This window comes from Etheostoma spectabile, chromosome 2 (genome assembly GCF_008692095.1).
Source record: "Etheostoma spectabile isolate EspeVRDwgs_2016 chromosome 2, UIUC_Espe_1.0, whole genome shotgun sequence".
NCBI lineage: Eukaryota > Metazoa > Chordata > Actinopteri > Perciformes > Percidae > Etheostoma > Etheostoma spectabile.
In genome coordinates, this window is record NC_045734.1 from 2,602,698 (window position 1) to 2,615,584 (window position 12,887).

General features: G+C 41.4%; 1 pseudogene; it reads right to left on the bottom strand.

The window, feature by feature from the left end:
- Positions 1-1,481: 1,481 nt before the first annotated feature.
- On the bottom strand, positions 1,482-9,731 carry LOC116695855 (serine protease HTRA3-like; annotated as a pseudogene).
- Positions 9,732-12,887: the final 3,156 nt, after the last annotated feature.

Here is a 12,887-nt window from a genome sequence, read left to right on the forward strand (position 1 = left end):
CCCTTACCCTAACCATCACAACTAAATGCCTAGCCTTAACCCCTTAACCTCACCCTCACCATAACTTAGTTCTAACCCTAAAACCAACAGCCCTTTAAAGTTCTGGGGTCCAGTATTTTGGCCCCACAAAGCTGTTGGGACCCCACAAGTATACTGAACTCCCGATTTTTGGACCCCAAGAAGACACACACACAGAATCAGAGGCACACATATTTATTGGGTGACATGGTAGTAATTTGCTCACTGTGCTAGTCTCTTATTTTCTTTAATCAATTCCCCTTTTTTTCTTGATTTCTATCCCATTCTATTTTCATTTCTGCCGTCATCCTTCTGTGTATGTCTCAACAGCCAACAGTGACATGGCACAGTTTTGAATCAAATAAGCATGAAGGACTGTCTGTCTGGGTCCAGGTGATGAACGGCGGGGTCATATTTAGTGATCACGGGAGGAGACCTCTGTTTCTAACGTCCAGAGTGTAGTGTAACGTCAAGCCACCAAGAAGAGAGTTGGCTCAGGTCTACATATTTGCATTTTATTTTATTTTGAAGCAGCTGCTACTAGTTCTCCATCATTAGTTTCAGGCTGCGTTTGGATGATCTAGAAAAACCAACAACAAAAAAAGCAGCACCATAAGGATTTCCGGTTCAGAAAACATGAAGCATGCACCAAAACAGGAGAGGATAAAAGTGAGTCTCCAGTAGTGTGTGTGTGTACGCTGTGTGTGTAGGTGTCGGATTAGGTTTGTTTACATTAGGAGAAGTTCTTTCCAAGGCAGGGTGGGGGGGATAAGAAGACATAAACAAAGGAGTGGAACCTGCCGTCTGTGCAGATGGACAACAGCTGCAGGACAGACACACACACACACGCACACACATACACACACACACACAAACACACACGAACACACACAAACACACACACACACACACACACACACCTTCTTGTTTGGGAGCTTTTAATCTGAATTTCTTTGAGCTTCATATTATATACAGTGCAATATATTTCCTTTGCAGTATTTAGAGTTTTGTAATAAAATACTGTATTTATTTAACCCTCGTGTTGTCTTCCCATCACAATTGAAAATCAACATTTTTGTTGACGCTTTTTAACCGATGTTTTTAACTTTTTTACGTTTTTTGTCTCTTTTTCAACACTTTTTTGACATTTAACACTACGTAACACTAAGTTATTAACTTTAGTTCTACAGTTATTTTTTGGAATTTATGGTCAATAAACCTAATTTTTTGGAAATTATACCTAATGTTTGAGTTAGAAAAGCAGAAATTAGGAATTATTGAGACTAAAATTAAAGGAATGGATGTTGATGGGTAATCACAGACTGGAATATGTCAACTTTTACTCAATACTATTTCAAACACTTCAATTTTTTTCTTCAAATTGGGTTGGGTGGAATCAATCATGTTATTTTGGGGAATTAAAAAGAACATTGATATAGGACAACATGAGGACAACATGAGGGTTAATGGTGGATCATCATTCATTTATTCATATTCCCAAACATGGAGCTTTACTGCCACTACATCGACTCCTGCCCTTCAACGTGCTACAACTTGAGGGTGGATGTTGAACAGTAAGTCATCATTGCCTCGGCGAATCTCAAGCAGGAGAGGCTGGTCCCGCTGCAACCTCAGGGACGTCTCCGCTGGTCTGGACCGGCCGTCCATTCACTTTGACTATGACGTCCCCTCCCTTAATACCTCCACTAAAACACAGAGGAAACACACTGGACGTCTGAGGGACATGTTGTGCTCTAACATGTGTACATGCCAAACACATGACTGGACACATTATGTAACAAGTCATCCTTTATGTATAAGAAATCCTTTATAATAGTCCACACATAAAAAATACATTACGGCATTTAAAGAACACCAACGTTTGAGAGCTACTTGATAAATCATGGTCTTGTTCCTATAAAAGTTTCTTTAGTGCTCATTTTGTGTGTGTGTGTGTGTGTGTGTGTGTGTGTGTGTGTGTGTGTGTGTGTGTGTGTGAGTGTGTGTGTGTGTGTGTGCGCTTGGGTTTCTGCATGTGTGTGTGAACGTACGTTTCTGCAGCAGTGTCAGGTATGACCTGTTGCACCAAACCTCCGCTGCTGACCTCAGGAAAGTCTGGATTCGGATGTTCCAACTCTGCCACTAGACTGAGACACACACATATACAACACTGATGTTAACGATAATACAAATACCACTATTTATACTAAGAACTTCTTTTCATAGGTTACAAAAACTAGTGTCACTGAGGCGGCCATCACCACCCTTCCAAAGATGACTGTTGTTGGCACATTATAAAGCTTGTTACAAAACGCATATTACGTATATGCCTTTTGTAATAGTGGATACATTTTGAAACAAACAAATAAAACCTATATTGAATATGCTTCAACTGCTACACTGCAGTGCCCTGCTACGTCCTGCTACGTCCTGCTGTGCCTTGTAATGCCGCACAGCGTCCTGCTATGCCATGAACTACTACAAAGAACTGCTACAAACTACTAATTTTTTCTATTTTTGTTATTGCCACTCTTCATTCTAACCCCAACCGGCCCGTCAGACACCGCCTACCAAGAGCCTGGGTCTGACCGAGGTTTCTGCCTAAAAGGAAGTTTTTCCTCGCCACTGTCGCACTGTTGCTTGCTCTGGAGGAGACTACTAGAACTGTTGGGTCCTTGTAAATTCTGGAGTGTGGTCTATCTGTATAGTGTCTTGAGATAACTCTTGTTATGAATTGATACTATAAATAAAATTGAATTGAATTGAATTGAATAAACTCAAAACTTAGGCATGCCATTGGCATGGGGAACTTTCCATAGAATCATCTCTCAATGCAAATCACACCAGCTATTAAGATAACTGAAATAACACCATGCCATTCTCATGCCATGCCATTCTCTAGGTATCATTGATGAGAATGTGGTGATGGGGGGGCTAAGAGAACTTTATCAGGATGCATAGTATCCTGATCCATGAAATAACTGGCCTTTGATAATAAAAATGTGACTTCCTTTGTTGGGAATTTAACATGGGGGGTGTATACTTATGACCCCTGTATTTTAACATAGGGGGGTGTATACTATGACCCTGTATTTTAACATAGGGGGGTGTATACTTATGACCCCTGTATTTTAACATGGGGGGTGTATACTTATGACCCTGTATTTTAACATAGGGGGGTGATACTTATGCCCCTGTATTTTAACATGGGGGGTGTATACTTATGCCCCTGTATTTTAACATAGGGGGTGTATACTTATGCCCCCTGTATTTAACATAGGGGGTGTATACTTATGCCCACTGTATTTTAACATAGGGGGGTGTATACTATGCCCCCTGTATTTTAACATAGGGGGGTGTATACTTATGCCCCCTGTATTTTAACATAGGGGGGGGTGTATACTTATGCCCCGATTTTAACATGGGGGGTGTATACTTATGCCCCCGTATTTTAACATAGGGGGGTGTATACTTATGCCCCTGTATTTTAACATAGGGGGGTGTATACTTATGACCCCTGTATTTTAACATAGGGGGGTGTATACTTATGCCCCCTGTATTTTAACATGGGGGGTGTATACTTATGCCCCTGTATTTTAACATAGGGGGGTGTATACTTATGCCCCCTGTATTTTAACATAGGGGGTGTATACTTATGCCCCTGTATTTTAACATAGGGGGGTGTATACTTATGCCCACTGTATTTAACATAGGGGGGTGTATACTTATGCCCCCTGTATTTTAACATGGGGGGTGTATACTTATGCCCCCTGTATTTTAACATAGGGGGGGGGGTATACTAATGCCCCCAGTATTTTAACATGGGGGGTGTATACTTATGCCCCCTGTATTTTAACATAGGGGGGTGTATACTTATGACCCCTGTATTTTAACATAGGGGGGTGTATACTTATGACCACTGTATTTTAACATGGGGGGTGTATACTTATGACCCCTGTATTTTAACATAGGGGGGTGTATACTTATGCCCCCAGTATTTTAACATGGGGGGTGTATACTTATGCCCCCTGTATTTTAACATAGGGGGGTGTATACTTGTGCCCCCTGCATTTTAACATAGGGGGGTGTATACTTATGCCCCCAGTATTTTAACATGGGGGGTGTATACTTATGCCCCCTGTATTTTAACATAGGGGGTGTATACTTATGCCCCCTGTATTTTAACATAGGGGGGTGTATACTTATGCCCCCTGTATTTTAACATAGGGGGGTGTATACTTATGCCCCCAGTATTTTAACATGGGGGGTGTATACTTATGCCCCCAGTATTTTAACATGGGGGGTGTATACTTATGCCCCCTGTATTTTAACATAGGGGGGTGTATACTTATGCCCCCTGTATTTTAACATAGGGGGGTGTATACTTGTGCCCCCTGTATTTTAACATGGGGGGGTGTATACTTGTGCCCCCTGTATTTTAACATGGGGGGGTGTATACTTGTGCCCCTGTATTTTAAGGAAAAAGATTTATTTATTTACAATACATTATTCATTCAAAAAGAAAATTGGTGTCCTTAAAAGGTTCGATTTTCCTTATTTTTTTGAATTAAAGCATTAAGATCAATTTCCAAAAGATGTTTTTTATTCCTCTTTTTAATCAACTTGGGTGTGTAAACTTATGCATGCCACTGTTTGTACTGTATGATATACAGTAGATGTACTGTTCCATAGGACAATAAATACAGTAATAAATCTATCTTGACTGGAAGAGAATGGGTAATAAATCCATCATTTAACCAAAATGCTGAATTAAATGTGGGATGAAAACGCTCAGGCTTTTTAATAACAAGCTCCAATCTCAAGTGTGTGTGGGGATGTAAGAACTCACGCTTTGGTTACAGTCGGCATCCTGATGCCTAAAGAAGGTCTCTTCCCTCCCGACGTGTCTGAAAACAACAGAATAGTATCATCTTATTCTTGGAGAAAGAAAGAAAGAGATCCGTCAAGGAAATTCCACGACGACAGTCGCTTCTCACCTGCGTCAGACTGGGGGTCCTCTGTCAGTCGTCGTCGCAGTCTGGTCTTTTCTGTCCCAACAACAACAACAACAACAGGGATGAATACGGAGGAATAACCGCAGTGAAAGGCCCTACTGTTAACTATCTTTGTTCTGTCCGAGCTTTGACCCCTGACCTTTGCTGTGTTTGGTCTGCGACTCTGCGAGGAAGCGTCTGATTCGGTCTGAGGGAATCGCAAAGGAGATCCCTGCTGTCACTTTCAGAGTGTTGATGCCTATCACCTCGCCGTCCTGAAATAAAATACGCACACGTGTCACATGGATCATTTTCATTACTACAATCATTGTGTTCACGAATGTCAGGCCGTGTAGCGTGTCAGCTGCGTTGTTATGTACCGGGGAATTTGAGGAGCCAGAAGCAGAGATCAGGCAGGATGTATTAGAACACAGAGTTCATACAGGAGTCCAAAGATCCAGCAGACAAAAAACTACACAAGGAGTCCAAAAGAAGCAAAAACTCAGTCCAGAATGAAAATCAAAAAACAGGAACGCAGACACTAGAAACACGGGCCAACGAGGCAACAAGAGGCTGGGGCACAGGTGAGAAACATCAGGCAATCACAAGGGCGGGAAAACACAGGAAGTAATTCAAGACAACAAAACAGAAAACGTAGACCGTCAAAATAAAACAGGAAACAGGGCAAAATACAAAACAAAACAGCAAAACCATAACATGCGTGGCGTTTTTATTTTGGGCACACTGCCTGTGTGTGACGCACACGGCTCACGTCAAAAAACACATGCATGCTAGAAATTGAATATAAAAAGATGCTGCTATGTCATTTTGACACAAATACACTTAATAAATGATGTTTGAAAGTCTAGGTTTTGGACATAAATGTAGAGTAAATACAAAAGTATACACAGCCTGAGTCAATGGCAAACATACATGTGGACAGAGCAGGCTAGCAGCAGCAGCGCCACCTCAGACACGGTTCTGGTGTGCAAAGATGTAGAAGACGCCACGCAGCAGAAACCGCGTGCAGGAGGACTCAACTGCCAGTTTACTTCCTTCATTCATTGAATCAGCGGCCTGGGTCTATATAACTCTGCTGCTTGAGTAAACATTCAAAGCCCAGCTTTTCTTTCTTACTTTGTGCTTTTGGGGGAAGCATTCCAGTTTGATGCAATAAATGCCTGACTTTAGCCTTTTTTCATAATTGTAACATTTTTCAAATCAAGTCCAATTTAATTTTATATTGTCCAAAACCACATATTTCCACAATAGTGGGATAGAAGCAGTTGTGTAATTGAACTGTAAAATATTTCTAATGCGGATTTATTTGTATTCTGATTCCAGAAATAATATTAATAGTTAATATTAACGTCTGACAGTCCCATTGAATAATCGTCTAAAATCATCCAAGTCATCACAACACTACTCACCAAGTTAAGAAGAGGTCCTCCAGAATTTCCGTACTTCTCAAAGATCAGATGAAATATGAGACGGAGACAATTACATCAGTGATTTTGACACATATGCAAACGACAAAAATCCATATACAAGAAAACATCTCATCCAGACTGAATGACCTGTGTGTGTGTGTGTGTGTGTTTTCTCACATTAATAATAGCGTCGGTCTGGATGTAGTCCATGTCTGAGTCCTTGATACCCAGCTCCTTGCCATCTCTCTGAGTGGTGCTGACGATGCCCGTGGTGACGGTGTTCTGCAGAGCGAAGGGGCTGCCAATGGCAACCACAAACTCGCCTGGTCTCAGATCTGCTGAACGGCCCAGAGACAGCACAGGAAGCTTTTTCTGCTCCAAAATGGGCGCGCACGGATCAAACACACCAACACAGAGGGACACGTCAGACGGGGACATGTTGGACAAGTTGTACGGAGAGCAAGTTGCAAAGGACGAAGGAAAATAAATTAGGAAAAGCGACAGACTGACAGAGGGGGGAATTAAAAAGAGAGTATTGCTTACAAAACTGTCCAAGTATTTGAGATATGGATGTGAGAATACACACATCCGTGCGGTGTCTATGAGTCACAGAGCTGGTGTTTAGGAAAGTATTCCCGCTATGAATGTCTAGCAGAGAACCGTTGGCACAAGACACATGTCAGGATGTGGGTAGTGTGCAATAGTGCCAAATGTTCAAGAGATGTCTGGAATATACATTCTAAATCATGGGTCTCAAACTCGCGGCCCGGGGGCCAATTGCGGCCCGCGGGATGATATTTTGTGGCCCCCTACTTGACATCAAAGTTAAGTGTTAGTGCGGCCCGCGCGTTCTGAAACTTTTTAGCATTGCGCTTGTCACTTATGGGCTACCGTAGTAGTCTCCTGACAGTGGCGTAACGGTTGTCAAGCTAGCTAAGTACTCTTTGCGGCAAATGCCTGAGGTTTGACAATGTGATGTCTGTTGTTGTGAAATTCACTAACCATATCAGATCTAGGGGCTTATAGCACCGGCAGTTCCGCGCCCTGTTTGGAGGAAATAGTTGGGTTTTTTTGGAATACTTGATGCGGCCCAGCCAAACCCAGACTCTACTTCCAGCGGCCCCCAAGAAAGTTGAGTTTGAGACCCCTGTTCTAAATGCTAGAGTACTAATACTAAAGTACCAGTACTTGGATTTGGAAAAAGGGTGACCAAAAGGGATTATGAAGTTGGATGTTCAGTGTATGTATGCCCTCACCTGGGGGTGGACTTTGACCGTGGCGATGTCGGCCTTCCTGTCCACGTCTCTGACCGTGGCCTCGTACGCGTCGCCGTCGTTGAGCTCCACGCGCAGCTGGGCCTCCCTGTCATCGTGGTTGCTGTGGTTACCACGTGAGCGTGGTCACAATCACACCTGAGTGGTTCACGATGAAACCAGAGCCGCTGGAGAGACGCACGTGGCGACCAACAGGGGGTCTGGAGACGCAAGGGACAAGGACACAGGGAATGACAAAGAGGTCCTCATTTCTGCTAAGACACACACACACACACACACACACACACACACACACACACACACACACCTTATGAACAGTTCAATGTGGACAACAGCAGGTGCTATTTTCTCCACTACATCAGCAATGAAGTTGAACTTGTAGCGAGGACTGCTGGGACGGACCAGTGGACGACCTGTACTGACATTAAGAAAGCACAGCGTTAACACACACACACACACGCACACACACACACACACACACACACACACGATTATAGTGAAGAAAATGATCAGATAAACATTATTCCTTCAATGCTGGTACTGCAAAAAAAGTCGAGCAAATATACAACGCTAATTACCCAAAGTATGTCAAAGTGTAACAATTCAAATTAGGGCTGCAACTGGGGATTATTTTATACACCATTTTGATGGAAAGATGACGCAGGTAGAAAATTATGCCATACTGGGTTCCAGGACCGTCTCCTGTTAAGGTCACACACACACACACATACACACACACACACACACACACACACACACACACACACATACACAACCTGTCCCCAGAGAGAGATACTGGACTTGCAACATTGATTTAGGTGAGCATGTGTTTGCTGCGCCTATGTCAAGGCGCAATTAACATCTTTACATAAGCCAAACTTGACAGGTGTTGAGATTAATCAATATAAAAAGAAAGCATAAGATAAATGTCTCTTGGACAATGTCCTATACAAAGATTTCAGTACATGTTTCTGTGTAAGTGATTAAGTCTCCCGAACTTCACGGATCCAGAGTCAAGCTGCTCCTGAGTTTTCCATACCAGTAGCACTGTAAACTATTAAAGCTATACGCCAAAGACACGATGTTTTATGAATTTGTATAATCGTATGTTTTCGTTAAAGCCAAAAAGTGAATGTCTTCCCATACCTGCGCCGGATGGTGCGCAGTGTCCTTTGTGCGCTTGGCTAACTGCGGCTCTCCCCTTCTGCTCACCTCTCCGGCTGGCCGCTCTCATCTTACACACATTACCGTACGTTTTCCCGTCGCTCCCACACACTTCGTCCTGCACGGTACACCGGCAGACCCCCTTGGAGCCTCGCCGCCTTCCCGCAGCGAGCGGCTTGCACTCCAATCCATCCCCGCAGGGCAGGTCGTTTCTGCGGCCGCAGGGGTCTCCCTCGCGCGGTGAACACGCCAGGCAGCAGTTACATCTGTCCGGGACGTACCCCCCGGGACAGCTGGGGCTCGGACATGAGCTCACGTCGCAGTGGGAGCACTTGTCAGAGCTCACGGCTCCGGTGAAGTCGTGCGTAAAGAGAAGCGCCGCCGCAAGTAGAAGAAGCTGCATGGTGGTGAATGTGGAAAGCGCCGGTCAGAGAGCTCGGGGGCGGGCGGGCGGGTGGGGGGATTTAATTGGTTCCTTATATCGTCATATTAAATGTATGTGTCCATGTGTCCAGATTATGAATAAATCAAAATATATATATAGTCCACGTGGTACTGCCCCCACAGAGCAGCACGTGACTGGGCCTTTGAAGCTCCTGTGCTCAGCTGAGCCAATGGAGCAGGTGTGTACTCTATGGAGATAGATTAATTTCTTTATTACATACAAAATAAATGATCTGAGAGGAAAAGAAAATGTTATCTATATATATTTGAGAGTTTAAAAAAAAAAATGTAGTCTCAAATATTCTTATCGTTTGCTATGGGTTTGAAAACTTTCTCTCAAAAAAACATTTTCCTGTCATAAAATGCTTTGTTGCTATCAGTGCTATAACTTTTTCCACTCAAAATGTTTTTCTATCTTTCAGATCATTTATTTTCTGGCATGTAATAATAAAGAAAGAATTCTATCTTCATAGTACTCTCCTTCTTGCGTTGTGTGGGGTTAACAGATGCAACCGTCGCTCTTCGTTGGTTATTGCAGCCATTTATTCACGGTCAGGTTAACAGTATTACACAGGATATTAACAAAATGCTAGTATAAAATCACAAAAGCAGGAAACTGTACCTGGTAAATAGCAGAACAGTGTTTCACAATCACACTGGTCCCCATAAAGAGCTCCAGTTAGCTAAAATGAAAACAGAGATTTGCATTGATATTAGACAGACTTCCTCTGGTGAAAACATAGAGCATGTTAACCTCCTCCTATCAGCCAAATGTCTTCCTGTTAGTTCCTTTTGTCACGGAGTCATAAAATGAGTTTGGATGGTCAAAAGTAAAATTAGCAGTGACATTTTTTCGATTATTAATGAGTGTTTTTCAATAAAAGGTTTGACAACATGCTCATTCAGTAGACCAGTTAGTTCTCCACAATCCCAGACCTCCATATTGCATGCTTGTTTACATGGAAAGCTAAACAGGCTGTAATGGCATTTGTCTACTGTATGTGGGGACAGTTGTCCCCCACCTGGCTGGAACTCCATGGATTTTAATTAAATGCACAAATATCTGTTTTTACACAATCATTTATGGAGGTGAGACATTGAAAAGCAATTTTATTAAGAAGAAAATATATTTGGGCCCACCAAGTGGGGGGGTTGAGTTTTCCCATGTTCTTCTATGGAGACTGACGGGCTGGTGGGGGCGTTATTTGGATGTCCAGTGGTCTAACCCACGTAAAACCTAGCAAAACGACATTTTCCACAATAAAAACATGATATAAATAGAAAAAAACTACTGTTGTAGCTATTAAATTGACAAAATCATCCACAGTGCACAGTGTATAAGTGTGTCACTCAGGTAATGTCGGACCATTCTGATGTAGGATTTTAAAATTAAAGGCTTAAATGTCCAAGTAAAGGTGAATTTCAAATCTTTTTAAGGCTGTTAAAGCCATTTTTCACTCTTTTTCAGGCTACTCTAAAAAGGAATCCTACTGTTAAGCCAAGTTCATTCCAAGTCTGGGTTAGCCATCACATATCCAGTGTGTCTCTCAGGTCCTATCGGGGCATTCTGATGTGCAATTTTAAAATTAAGGGCTTAAAAGTATAGCTATATTGACATGTTTTCAGGCTGTTAAAGCCATATTTTACTCTTTTTCAGGCTACTCTAAAAAGGAATCCTACTGTTAAGCCAGCTTAATTCTAGGTCTGGGTGAGACATAAAATACCCAGTGTGTCACTCAGGTAATATCGGAGCATTCTGATGCAGGATTTTAAAATTAAAGTCTTAAATGTCCAAGTAAAGGTATATTTCAAATCTTTTTAACGCTGTTGAGGCAATATCTTACTCTTTTTCAGTCGAATCTAAAAAGGAATCCTACTGTAAAGCCAGCTTCAATCCAATTCTTGGTGGGACATCAAATATCCAGTGTGTCTCTCAGGTAATATCGGAGTATTCTTATGTAGGATTTTAAAAATAAGGGCTTAAAAGTAAAGTTACATTGACATTTTGTAGGCTGTTAAAGCAATATTTTACTTTTTTTAGGCTATTCTAAAAAGAAACCCTCCTGTTGAGCCAGTGTCATTCTATGTCTGGGTGAGACAACACATATCCAGTGTGTCACTCAGGTAATATTGGAGCATTCTGATGTAAGATTTTAAAATTAATGACTTAAATGTCCAAGTAAAGGTATATTTCAAGTCTTTTTAAGGCTATTAAAGCCATATTTTACTCTTTTTTCAGGCTACTCTAAACTAGAATTCTCATGTTAAGCCTTCATTTCAAGTCTGGGTGAAACATCACATATCCAGTGTGTCTCTCAGATAATATCGGAGTATTCTGATGTACGATTTTAACATTAAGGGCTTAAAAGTAAAGCTACATTGACATTTTTATGGCTGTTAAAGCAATATTTTACTCTATTTCAGGCTACTGTAAAACAGAGTCCGTCTGTTGAGCCAGCTTCATTCCAAGTATGGGAGAGACATCAAAAATCCAGTGTGTCTCTCAGGTAATATCGGAGCATTCTGATGTAAGATTTTTAAATAAGGGCTTAAAAGTATAGCTATATTGACATGTTTTCAGGCTGTTAAAGCCATATTTTACCGTTTTTCAGGCTACTCTAAAAAGGAATCCTACTGTTAAGCCAAGTTCATTCCAAAACTGGGTGAGACTTCAAATATCCAGTGTGTCACTCAGGTAATATTGAAGCATTCTGATGTAGGATTTTAAAATTAAAGGCTTAAAGGTATAGCTATATTGACATGTTTTCAGGCTGTTAAAGCCATATTTCACCGTTTTTCAGGCTACTCTAAAAAGAAATCCTACTATTAAGCAAGCTTCATTTTTTTCTGGGTGAGACATCACATATCCAGTGTGTCACTCAGGTAATATCGGAGCATTCTGATGTAGGATTTTAAAATTAAAAGCTTAAATGTCCAAGTAAAGGTATACTGAAAATCTTTTAAAGGCTGTTAAGGCCATATTTTACTCTTTTTCAGGCTACTCTAAAAAGGAATCCTACTGTTAAGCCAGCTTCATTCCAAATCTGTGTGGGACCAAAACTATCCAGTGTGTCTCTCAGGTAATATCGGAGTATTCTGATGTAGGATTTTAAAATGAAGGGCTTAAAAGTAAAGCTATATTGACATTTTTTAGGCTGTTAAAGCAATATTTTACTCTTTATCAGGCTACTCTAAAACAGAATCCTAATGTTAAGCCAGCTTCATTCCAAGTCTGGGGTGAGACATCAAATATCCAGTGTGTCACTCAGGTAATATCGGAGCATTCTGATGTACAATTTTAAAACTAAGGGCTTCAATGTCCAAGTAAAGCTATACTTGAAATCTGTTTTCAGGCTGTTAAAGCCATATTTTACTCTTTTTCAGGCTACTCTAAAAAGGAATACTTCTGTTAAGCCACCTTCATTCTATGTCTGGGTGAGATTTCACAAACCCAGTGTGTATTTTATTTATAATGCACTTTTCATCAATAAATCTCAAAGTGCTACAGGTAAAAAAAGAGAAAAATAAAACAAAAAAGAAAGAATAAAAAAGAAAATAAAGCT